We start from the raw sequence: 10,988 nt of genomic DNA on the forward strand, positions 1-10,988 counted from the left end.
TGATGCTCAACACATGCTCATGATATAGTCGGAATCCTAAAATCGACTCTGCTTTTATGAGTTTGTTGCTTAACGTGGCATTCTGCAACATTCCAGCTACATCGTCTGTCAATAAAACGTGTCTGGGGCAGACAATACAGTGATCGACATCATAAGCATCACTCCGCGCTTTTGGGATATGACGACATGCATCTATCAAGTCAGCATACCTGCCCAGTGGGAAACGGATAAGGGTGAAAATATTTAAGGATTGTTTTACATTTTTGGTGCATTTATCGAAGGATAACAGTCACGAATTGTATAAAATCGTGACGTAGCGATATTATTCCTAAATTGTGAATGTTATGCACAAGAAATGAAAAACAATCCTTATAATTAAGAACTTAATCGTCGTTTCGTATATTAAAAAAAACATACGTCCGGTAGGTGTTGGTTCGGGTACACGAGCCGGTGTTCTGGTATAAACTCTCCCCCGTACAATTTCTTTCCCCGGAGATTTTATACCGGTACAGATTCTCCCCCGGAGAATCTGTTCTGAAATAAAATCTCCCCCGGGCGGATATATTTCGCGCCCCCAACAGTATAAAGTCTCCCCCCTGATTATTCGGTTTGTTGCAATGTCTTTAAGTACTATATTCTTTAAATAGTTATCTTTATATTTTATTTGGTAACTGTACCTTCCATCCTAAAATAATTATTAGACATAATCATACCAAAAAAATTTGAATGAATGTAACAAATACATGTACGGTTACTGTTGTAACTGAATTCAGAAATCTTATTAATCCTCGCAAACATTCGGTTTTAACACTAACTACTTAAAAACTGTCAACATATCCACACGCGCCTCCAGCTCAGGCTGTCCGTTATACTATGATTTAAGATCTAAAATATATTCCTTAATACCGGCTACGATTTGAAAATGGTATCAGTGTAAGGCAAGGAAACATACTGATCAATGTTAACCTACGCCATGTCTCTCACGAGAGACAGAGATACCTTTCACTGAGAAGTCAGGCACCTTAATCTTATCTAACGTCTCAACTTGATCATGAAGATCATGAAAGCAACATTTCCCTATATATTCTAAGACAAATATAGATTATATACAATATAACCCACTGGCATCGCGGAAGTACCTGACATCTTTCCTTCGTGATTTATCGTTGAAAGTTTCTCGCTCAAATTCGGAACTCACAAAATCATTTCATTCGAGACAAATAATCCGTTATACCTCGAAAGTATTTCCTAAATAAAGAACATGAAACTCTAAAGGGCAGCAAGGTGCTGCAGTAGATCTAGAGGCACCAAGTATGCACGCGGAATATTTCTTATCATTTAATTCATATGATAGCTGCCTGTCCATGATAATAACACGTGTTTCAGCTTTTCTACAGACATGTCATGTATTTAACGGTCATAATTACACTCCAAGAGGGGAATGCCAAGCGTGTGGTTTATACCTATATATATATATTTCTAAGCCATTATCTTGCGAAAACAAAGTAGTTCGTCGCGTGATCCAACTGTCTGTTCAATGCAGTGCAATGCCATTGCCGTCAAATTCCAACACGTACATGCCACAGGCTTGTCTCAAGTTCAACAGTACCATTCGTCTGATACGCCTGATACAGGGCATATTTGAAAGTAATTCCATTTCTATAAATGGCCATCATATATTCCGTTCAAGCATACAGAGAAAGAGTGTGAAATGAGACAGTCTGGGCTGATTGGTAAATACGTTGGAAGTGGAATTGAGGCGTTTGCCTCGGGTCCCATCTGGACGTATTGACGCTGGAAAACGTACACGCAATGACATCTCAGGTTTCGAAAGATTTGAAACAGTTTCATGATTATACTGTTAGAAGTATTTTGCCACGTCAAAAATAATGATGTAAACAATGATTAACTGTTGACGCTTAGCTAATTAGAAATACGATTTACATTTTTTCGAACTATTCAACCAATATAGAACTTCAGCCGAATCGATTTGTTAACTTTAGATGTAACATAACACGGAAATAAAAGCGACAAAACCCTTGCCATATTCATAAATGAAAATGTCAATGCAAGCGATTAACCATTATATAATCTAAAAGAAGCTGACAGAGTCGACTGTACGATTTCAACCTTATCATGAGCTTGTGTTAATGAATTACTTTTCACTATTCAATAGTGATGATACCAGGTGTTCGAGAAAAGGTGAGCGTATCCTTCCCCACCAGTGGCACCCGTCACAAACACGTGCAAAGGCAAGTCAATTGTTAATCAACAAACTAACATTTTTGCCGTTCCTCTGAGGAAGGAATACGTCGCCCGCACATTCGAATGTTCATGTATTGCGCCGTTTATCCGAAAACAACATGGGAACATACAGTACAAGTCAAAATAGGTAAGTGCATCGGACATCATTCTTGTCACTGATGCGTCAAAGTTTGAAATGACGACGACAGGTCTACGATAAAACTTTGTGAAATCTTTACTGGGGCCTGTACTGAGACCTGAATGTTGTAACCTTGATCAAACAACTTTTGAGGAAGAATTCTTTAAAGTAAAGATTTTCAGTTTCATGCAAATACTGTCACAAGGAATGTGCCCCATCCGGATCATTATGATCTAAAACTGTAGTTGTTAAAAGTAAAGGTTTGAACATTAGTGCACTGACGACAACTCACAAGATTGTCAATGGAACCCGATTTTGTGTATGAAGCAATGGAACAGACAGTTATGAAGTTCTAATGGTATGCAAATAACAAGTGTCAGGGCATAACGGGATGAAACATTTAGAAAGGCGAACAAGTGCAACCTCGTTGCTTCACGTTTCACCGGCAAACAACACTGGCTCTATCACCCGTCTACGGCTAATGTCGGGGGAAGAGGTCATTGTACGCAATAATACAGACTTAATCATCAGCATCCACGTATTGGGTTTTTGTTGACCTTTACTGATGCATGCTTACCTTCAGTATCGATGGAAACCAGAAAGATGACGCTTGTTTCTCCGTTATAAAATATTAAAGGGGCGCGTCCGGTGCAGATAAACATGAGAAAAGTGTGTGAAACACATATCACTGACCCTGGTTCCACTGACCACTGGGAATACATTTCCTTGGGCGAGATAAGTAGTCATAAATACACATTGGCAACTCCGGATAAGGCGAACTTTGATATACAATGTCGCAACAAAATTGCTATTGCGAACACAGAAATGGACTTCACACATTGTACTCATGTTGGGAGACGGCGTGACGAACGAATGGTTTAGCACCTTGGCTACGTCATGATCACCTCTCCTTTAAGGGGCATGGACATCATTGGAGATATGAAAAACGAACTATATCATGGATACAACGAAAAATCAGGTATAAAAACAGTGTAAATATAACGAACAATCGTTATAACAAAAGTACGATGTCAGTATACGAAAAGTGGATTTAAAGACATACGGATATATGAAACATCAATCCCATTTTTGATTTCCCTGGAGTGGTTATTGACATCATTGGTAGTGTCAATAAAGAATTCGGATGCGACGTTGTGAAGTTAGAGATTGTGCTGATCGTTGATTATTGTTAGTTTGAGTATGGTGTCTTTGGGATGTATATGCGTTGACGGAAATTTCCGAATCACATCGTCGTGATAATGGCAATGGAAACGTTAAGGTATAACTAACAACTCCGTCTAGACAAAAACATTTAACATACGGTTAGATCAACTAAGTTAACAACATATCGATATCGCCGGGTTCATGATAACACGAGTAGACTGTGGATTAGTGGTTAATGAAAACAGCACAGACCCCGTTCAACAGAGACATCTTAGGGCTAAGGCTGTAATAAAACCAAGTAATGGAGTACTGCACGGGTTGTGTTTTGAACGAGATCACAAACCACGCTACGCTGCCTTCGTAATTACTGCCACACGTGCTACAACCATTTGGTAACATAACTCATGTGGTGGAAAAATGATTTAGATGTGCGTTATTGGCCAATAAATATACACACAAAAGCTACATCCGATTAATTTTAACGATGCACAGTTAACGTAGATAAAAAAAATATGGCACGAGATCATAAAATACAACATAACTTTTGTAAATGACAACGGTGAATTATTATCATAATTATACAATATTGATCACATTGTCGCATGGGTAGTACAAAATGACAAATTAAATGAAAAACGTAATAAATGCATAAAGCCTGGTGAAGGTCATTCCAATGACATAAAGACAAAATGGAGCATTCATCAGTCAGCTGTACAATACTACGAACGAAATTCAATTAAGCTCTGTGTTTGCTGCCTGGAGTTGGATTTAGAATTAATCGTCATTTTGTTTAGATTTGTTCATCTTAGTACATTAGTTTCCAGTGGTAACCGTGACAATCCGGGTTAGAATAGGTCTTCATCAACCCATGCTTGCCGTAAAAGGCTACTATGCTTGTCGTAAAAGGCGACTACCGGGATCGGGTGGTCAGGCTCGCTGACTTGGTTGACGCATGTCATCGATCCCAATTGCGTGGACCGATGCTCATGATATCAGTGACTGGTTTGTCTGGTTCAGACTCGATTATTTACAGACCGCCGTCATTGCTGAAATATTGCTGAGCGCGGCGTAAAACAACACACCAAACTAAACCAAAACCAAGTTGTAAGTACTGTGTATTAAACACCCCACAACGTTTATACAGTAAAGACATTGGAATGCACCAATTACGTGGAGATGAGTCGATGCTCTTCACATGAAGAGGTACGATGCTCGAAGATCCTAGGGTGCTTTGCCGTACACTAAGCTCTTAAGCCGACAGCAGATCACGCTATCAAAGGATAATAAACTTTCCTGAGCTCTGGTACTTCGACCATTCTTTATGATGGCAGTAAATGAGCAAAGATAGGCATATTGTTCAGCACCATTAAATGTCTTGCAAACTGTTTTTTTATTATGATGGCGTGTGTTGGATACTCTCTGATTACCCTCTGTGTGCTGTTCTCCATTAATACCTTTGAGATAGGACACCGGCATTAATGGTATGCGACCATGATGTATGCAGCTTTGATCTTTGGTATATTAAGAACGTATTGTTTTCATTATCTGAATGAAGATTATCTTCGGAAATGTCAAATGGCTTTGCCAAAACATTTTGTCGTCGTGAATGATTTTACCTTTGTATTGCCATTTTCATTCCGCACGTTTGAGGACTGTAATAATGGATTAATGGACATTAATGGACATAATTTCTTCAACTATTTTGATGTATGAAATTATGCTTTTCTTTGGAGTCACATCTATTATTATTTACACAGTGATGATTTTGTGTGTGGAGAAAGTTAGATCCTTAATATGCCTTATTCAAGAAGCATCGAGTCCCCAGACACCGTAGGCCGGTTTACCGACCAAGCCGTAGTTACGTCAAAATAGTATATATTTTTATGGACCTACCTGTTATATCATTCATTTATTAAATCTATCACATTTCACAATGTCTAAAATACGTATTCAATTTCAATTTGTCATTTTTATCGATAAATAAAAAATATATTCACTATTTCCCGCAGTGTTATTGAAAATATAAAATGTGTCATATGCCAGTCTTCGACGAACGTGTTATTCATACGAAACCTCGAAAACGGGGGTATTTCTTCCTGTTACTGAGCGGGCAGCCGCTGTTATCGGGAAATGGGTGATGATAGATACTATTTATAATTCTTTTTAAAATGATTTTCCAATCTGGACGTTAACAACGTGTTAGCTTCCATTTTTTTTATATACAACGAACTTGCAACGAACAACAAATGCATTATTTCAACATAAAAACATAACTTTCATATTTAGAAACCATTGGATCAGACCTTTCAAATAGTGTATAACAAGTAGTAGCAAAGCTATTTTACAAGCGAAAATTTCTTTGATCTATCACACAAGAGTCTCTGGGAACTCGGTGTCTCAGCAGTAAACACCTCTGGATATCAACACAACACAACACACACACACACACACACACACACACACACACACACACACACACACCACCCGATCCCTTAAGCCGCAACCAGACTTAAAATATGAAAACAAATTTGAGTCAATTCAAATATACTCTTGTTTAAACGACACAAAAAATGACAATTTTACAATTCATCTCACGTGTCTTCTGTATATGCATCAGCATTATGTTGCAAATTGTATCGATTCATAGCGTCTCAATACGATACGGTAGACACAATACGACACAAAGTAGAGTGCTGCTCCGTATTTATGACGGATCGTAACACCCTTAGTGTGTGATAGATTTTCTTTACCACTGCTTTGAACAGTTTGTCAATTAAATAACGGAATATAAACGTCATGTAGGCGTGATGCAGTAACGTTAAAGACTTTGATGAAGTCCACGTAGGGTACGATGTACACTAAACTACAAACATAATCAAGTCGAAACTTTGATTGATTGATTCGAACCACACTCATCGGACCCTGACACGCATAAGGGACGCAACTCTGTTAAGCGAATTCCGGCGTCTCGCGGGTGTAATGCAGTTTATAAATTTGATGAAGTCCACGAGCACGATGTTGAGTAAACTACAAACATCAGGTCGAAACGTGGTTTCAAACCCACAATCATTGCATCCGGGCAAACCTAAGAAACGTAACTCTGCAAAGGGAATTGCGGCGCCTTCGGCGACTGGTTACCCGTGCATCCAACACCTCTAGTGGAAGGTAGTAGCACATGGATAGAGGTGACATCATATCGACTCGACTAAATACAGATTTTATCTTCAAACAATTTCACTTGCCAACTGATTGAACTCCAGCATTTGAGCCATGTAATCACTGTGCCAGTACATAGACGACGGGCAAATAGCGGCGTGTAGTCCCATAACTCCACATCAAAGTTGGCGGGGCGGTGTGGGGATTCTCTTATATAAGCTAGCTGATTGTGGTCATCGCCCCAAAGAAAGATATACATAAATGACAGATTTTGGTTGTACATATTTGTTTACAGAAACGTTAAAATGGGCGATATTCAACGAAGATCAAAGAACAGACAACCTCATCAGGCTAGTGTCTGAGGTCGCGAATCTCCATCTTGTGGACAAAGGCTATAAGATGAACTATCGTGCCAGACTATGATTGTTGACGCTAAGCAAATGAGATATACGATTTAGACATTTTAATAGAAATATTCAACCAATATGGACCTTCAGCCTTATCGATTTGTTAACTCTAGATTAAGCATTACACGGCAATAAAACCCTTTCCATATTCATACTTGATAATAGATTCCGACTATATCATGAGCATGTGTTCATGAATTACTATGAAGGAGTGATGATACCAGGTGTTCGCGAAAAGATGAGCATATCCCGCCCCACCGGTGGTACTTGTATCAAACACATGCAAAAGCAAGTCAACTGTTCACATGAAAAACACAGGTACATATGGTACAAGTGAAAATAGGGATTTGCCTGGGACATCATTCTGTCACTGATGCGTCAAATTTGGAAATGTCCTCCATTAAGGAAGTGAGGACATACAGGACATACAGGATAAAAGGATGAAATCCCAAGCGTCAAATTCGGAATGTCCTCCACATTCCTATTACAATGACGCTGATAGGAGAGACCGACCCGGCTACAAAACCAGATATTTTTGTCAAGTGTCAAATTCGGAATGTCCTCCACATTCCTACTACAATGACGCTGATAGAAGGGACCGACCCGGCTACAAAACCAGATGTTTTTGTTATTAAAATCTGTGAGTGATATTTTTTAAAGATTTGGTATCGTTGCTGTAATCTGTAGATTGTTCTCACGTCGACATTAAAAGCATTGACAACCATTCGTGCAGTCTGGCCCGCATGCAGTCGTCCTAAAGCCTGGTTTCTCTGATGCTTCGTAAGTCTTGGTATAGCGCTGGTATCGATACAAGAATGTTGGCTCTACGTATTCGGTTGCTGTTCAGCAAAAATGGCCTAGGAAACTCAAATGCATTTTGATTTTAATGGAAAGCATTCGTGACTTTGTACCCGTTGTTTATTTAGCTGCGTTTTGCCAACCCATCATATCCATCATTGTGGCACCTTTCTGCCGTCAGCGTTAAATTTGGATACAGACGAATGTCAAAACGAAATACGTTCCAAAAAATACATTGATATGAAAAGGGTAAATTTCACGGAGTGACGTTTCTTTTGTGGTTCAGTATATGTAATAATTCTCTCCCTTTAAGAAACAGTGATTGACAAAACATTGATTCTGAATCATCTGTATGAATTGTTTGGTTTAGGCTTACACCCACCAAATACATGGCATATGAGGTTACTAGAAGTAGTGTAACACCCCATGCTTCAAACTCTCGTATACAACGACACTGAATGTGGGTTAAAGAATATATTATGTTTATAGCATTAACAAATATAATCAAAGAGCTGTGTCCTTCTTCAGTGCAATCACGGTAACGTCGACGACACAACTTCAACCAACGTGTTGATATTGTAGCCGGTCAGAAGAAATAAAATGATAATTGAATTTCTCAAACTACCAAAAGCAAATACAATTTCAGTAAACAACCATGATTTGCCTCCAGATTAATGTCAAGCATTGGGGGTATTGCTTGTCGTATATCTGTCACATGAAAAGAAAAGATCCAAATACATTTGAACAAAAAAATCTTTGAGACCTACACGAAGTTCATTGTGTCCTTCTGATAATTATACTCCCAGTTGCGTCTCTGTGGTCCCGTGTTGTTGGACCCTAGCTGCCTATACTTGTCATTCGAGGCGACGTAATGAATCATCTGATTAAGGCCAATGACATATTTCATTTCGTGTCATCGTACACTGACGACGTGGATTGTTGCTCATGATATAAGTCACTGGTTTGTCTGGTCGAGATCGTCACCCTATAGGAGGCACACAGCTGTGTGCAACGTTAAAGAAAAAACAAAGAAAACATTACGATAACACCATGTGGTTACGAAAAGTGTCTACCAAAGTGCCAGAACAACAAGACCGGCTTCTTATGTAAGTGAGTGAGTGAGTGAGGTATCATTAACTCTACATTCAAAACTTCATTGATATCACGTGGTACGAGCTTAATGTGGGGTAAAAACCGAACAGACAATATACGTTGACCACTTGAGTGAAACACACAAAATCAATTGATAAATAAGAATGGTTATCGGTTCAAATTTTGGATTCGAACCCCCAGCCAACGGAATCTTCCCAACCAAAGGACGTGCTACTTCAATGAGGTACCGTGCTGTAACAAGATACTTTTACATAATGAATGCAAATCATATGCATCGTGAGGTACGGTTTGTACACAGTTTCCTAAGATGGTTCGCTTTTCTTCCACAATAAACTCTCACGCCGTGATAGAACTGGAATACTGTTAAAAACGGCGTTAAACTCAAGATAGTTCATGAGTTAATGCTGGTACGTTTTAATGTGCTGCATGTATCACAGTTTGTAATATCATTGGTCGGAAGTATGAGTGAATAGATGCTAGTATTGGTCACTATAAAGATACAATGTTCTCTGCCATCCAGAGGCTTACTTTAATTTAAGTACGTCCCAACAAAACAAGCATCCGAATGATGGACTAACACCAGCACCTACGACAATACTTCAACTGTACTTGGTCGTCTGTGCAATAGTACATAGGAATAAGTCATTGTTACGATGATAAACACAGTGGTGGGGAAACAATCGGAATTGTTTGCTTCTTTATCAAATTATGCTTGAGAAGTGTCATTCATTTCCCTGTGGATTTCACACCAAAGTTGTCCCTTCAGAATACCTCTGTCATTGATTTATAATTCGTCCCTACTCAACGCAGGGTTTGAATTACGTGCAGTTTGACCCTTCCTCAAACACGTCGTTCACTACTGGCTGTTATTGCGCTCCCTGATCTGATTTATTGACAATAGCTTGTAGATTTGCAATGGCGCCTTTACCCCGAGGCCACACAAGACTAAGTGGGTCCAGTGTTTAACTCCATGAATAGAAGGCGAACATTGGAATATTTGCCTGCAATGAGTTCGGCTCCCCAGACCCGCTGTGTTGGTTTGTGTACATACGAACTTCTCATTTAAACTTCCATTGCAACCAGATAAGCTTTAAGCTTATACAGTTTCGACATGGTTTGATTTATAGGGTTATTAATGAACGTCAACTTTAAACACGTTGTCTTGGAGAAGGATACACAGTTGTGAAACACGTTGTCTTGGAGATGGATACTCAGTTGTGAAATACAGTTTAAATATTGTAGTGTATAGGGTTAGGTAAATACCTTGACGTTTTATCTCACAGATTCGATTTGAAAAGGGACTAGCTATGACCAGCGATCTGGTGCCCGGTGCCAATCTAAGTTTGAAGAAGTAATTGGAGTCATGGGTGGGAAATTGTCTTTGTGTAAACTACTGTAGTGATAAAACACGGCTACATTGATAAAAACAGTACAATTTGACTAGGAAAAACAAAGTGTCAGGATTGATTTAACATATATAACTGTTTATTGACCCGAGGAAGGTCCCCTTCAATAACCCCAAAATGCTTGTGAGAAAATGTAAGTGCACAATTTAGGTATTTTTCGGCAATTATTAATTATTAATTAATAAAAATGCTTGTTCCTAGCGAATATCCAGGGTTAGAATACGTGCCTAGCAATCTATGCGTGCGGTATGAGGCAACTTAGTGGATTGGTCGGTCTGGCTGGTTGCTTGGATGAAGCATTGCGTGGGACGTTGCTCATAATATCAGCCACTGTTGACTTCACGGGCCGCAGTCAATTAGCCAAGATACCAAACAACCAACAAACCAAACTGACATAAAAATCCATCCACTAACATAACAAAATATGCATACGGATGAAATTATCATTTTCAACATGCCATCTCTGTCGGAGTATATACACATACTGTCTTCTCTACCAACGGTTCTCCCACATTAACCTGACACGCCGCTATATAGCTGGAATACTGTTAAAAGCGGCGT

This window comes from Haliotis rufescens, unplaced genomic scaffold (genome assembly GCF_023055435.1).
Source record: "Haliotis rufescens isolate VD_foot unplaced genomic scaffold, xgHalRufe1.0.p SCAF_11, whole genome shotgun sequence".
Lineage (NCBI taxonomy): Eukaryota > Metazoa > Mollusca > Gastropoda > Lepetellida > Haliotidae > Haliotis > Haliotis rufescens.